We start from the raw sequence: 2,810 nt of genomic DNA, 5'->3' as shown, positions 1-2,810 counted from the left end.
TATAATATATATATGTGAGAAATCCATGTGGGAGCTCCAGACCCTTGGATTGCTGCACACTGACATTTTGGCTTTCATTTTAAAAATATTTGTCTTTTTTTTCCTCCCTCAAAAAAAAAAAATCCTATTTCTTTGGTGTATTTCGAGAAAATAAAATAATAAATTAAAGCATGGCTTTAAACAAAAAAAAAATGTTTAGGGAAAATAGCTCCATGTGAGAAATCCATGTGGGAGCTCCAGACCCTTGGATTGCTGCACACTGACATTTTGGCTTTCATTTTAAAAATATTTGTCTTTTTTTTCCTCCCTCAAAAAAAAAAAATCCTATTTCTTTGGTGTATTTCGAGAAAATAAAATAATAAATTAAAGCATGGCTTTAAACAAAAAAAAAATGTTTAGGGAAAATAGCTCCAAGGGAGAAGCTGGGAATTGCCAAGGAGGCTCCAGAGCTGAAGTCTGGGGTCAGGAGGGACGGGATCTCCCTGTTTTACTGGTCCAGCACTGGATTTACTGGGGCCGAGTGACCTCTGCTGGTTCACACCCAAAATCCTCCCTGCGTGTCGAGCATCCGGGTGGATTTCAGGGCAGCTCAGTGGGGTTTGGGGAAATTTTGGGGCAAGTTTGCACAGGGATGATCCTGACCCGCCCCCTGGAGCTGGCAGTGACAGACAGCACGGCCCCAGCGCCTGGAAATGTCTTTTAAAGTCCAGCTGGGGTTTTACACACCCGAATTAATAGGATTTGCAGAGCTGAGAGCTTGCAGAGGGATCCCTGCTATATTAAGGAGTCTAATGTGGTGAAAAAAAGGACTTAAGGAGCTCTAGAAGTGTTCAGGCTGGAACCAGAAAAAAGAATTAAATAAACAAAAGAAAATTCCTTTTTTAAACCAGGCAGCTTAGGAAGGGAGAGCAGGGGAGGAAGAAATACTAATTTAAGGACAAAACTGTTGTTGGAATTTTTCATTATTAACATTAAACAACACTAAACAAAAATTAATGTAGTGTATGGATGTATGGATGACAATCTTTTTAGTGAGGTGCATGCTCTGGATATATAGATGTATATTGCACAAAATTTACAGGAAGAAAATAAAGTCTGTTTTATGAAGTAAAAAAAAGTAAAAAAAAAAAAAATTTTAAAAAAAGTAAAGTAAAAAAGCCCACAAACAATAATGTTAATATTGTTGGGAATAGTGTTTTTAAATTTTAGCAAAGAGTGAGACTGAAGATGAATCTTCAAGGTCTTGAATTGGAAAAATTTTAATTTCTTCTGTGCTCTTGGGACCAAGCTGTACCAGAATCCCAGAATGGTTTGGGTAGGAAGTGTGGAAAACGCCAATCACTTGTTTTTAAAATTTTAAAAGTTTAATAGTAATAAAATGGTCATAAAAATAGTAATGGAATTAGAGTAACAACAATTTGGACAATTTGAATTAGGACAATATGAGACAATAGAAACAAAGAGTTATGGGTGTCTGGGTACCTTTTCTGGGCAGCATAAGCCTGAAAAAGGACACAGATTAACAGAGGATTAACCCTTAAAAACAATAACCTGTTGCATATTCATACACTTCATACATGATGCATAAATTCCATTCAAACACAGGATTCTGTCTGGTCATCGTCAACTTCTTCCTCTGAATCCTAATGGGATCATCATGGCTGAGCAAGGCAGGAAGAAGTTCGTTTCTCCTGATAATGGGGCAATAAATTCTCTTTCTCTGAAAGATTCAGGTGTCCTGTCTCAGTGCGAGTCCTTTCTTTAGAAAAAAAAAGTATCTACATAGCAAAGTTTCTATTTTAACATTTTGTTATAACCTAAAACTATATTTAACACACTACTTAAGAGAATTAATACAGCATCACTTTCTAACACAACGCATATAATATTCATCTTAATATTTGTGAAAAGCCAATCATAAAATATGCATTTTTCACAGGAAGGGACCTTAAAGGTCATCTAACATAACTTTATAACTGAATTTTAAGCTGCTGTGACTTGAATCCTTGAAGGATCTTGAAGAAAGGAGGGTTTCAGTGCTGGAAAAGTCTAATAGTAAATCTGAGGGAGAAAGCAGACCATGTTTGATATCTTTATTAATGTCAAATGTTCAGAGAATCCCAGACTGGTTTGGGTTGGGAGGGATCTCAAAGCCCACCCAGTGCCACCCCTGCCATGGCAGGGACACCTCCCACTGTCCCAGGTGCTCCAAGCCCTGTCCAGCCTGGCCTTGGGCACTTCCACTCATCCCAGATCCAGCCCACCAGCTCAGGCCACGGGGAGCTGTGGGGAGAGGGAGGGCTGAGAGCTGCTGTGAGCATCACGTTTTGGACCCGCCAGCCACGGCTCCATGGACACCGATGGAGGGAGGGTCTCCTCAGGGGAGGGCAGGTGTCACCATGGAGGGAAGCAGCCTCACTGACCTTCTGGGGACTTGCATTTTTACTTTGGAAATGTTTCCTGCCCAGGGTTTGATTCCAAAATCATGAGGAACTCTGGGAAGATCAAGAGGAAGAAAACCAAGCTGGACCACCTGATGGACCGGCTGGTGATCGTGGTGGGTGTGGGACCAACACCTCTGCCCTGCTCCTGGGGTGGCTCTCAGGGCTCCTCATGAGAGGCCTCTTGCTTGGGTGGTGCTGCTTTTCTTCATCTTGCAATATTTGGGGCAAAATATCTTGAGTTTTACGTGTTCAGAGAATCCCAGAAAGGTTTGGGTTGTGAGATACCTCAAAGCCCATCCAGTGCCACCCCTGCCATGGCAGGGACACCTCCCACTGTCCCAGGCGGCTCCCACCCCTGTCCACCCC

Source organism: Geospiza fortis, unplaced genomic scaffold (assembly GCF_000277835.1).
Source record: "Geospiza fortis unplaced genomic scaffold, GeoFor_1.0 scaffold254, whole genome shotgun sequence".
Classification (NCBI taxonomy): domain Eukaryota; kingdom Metazoa; phylum Chordata; class Aves; order Passeriformes; family Thraupidae; genus Geospiza; species Geospiza fortis.
This window is presented reverse-complemented; position numbering follows the sequence as displayed.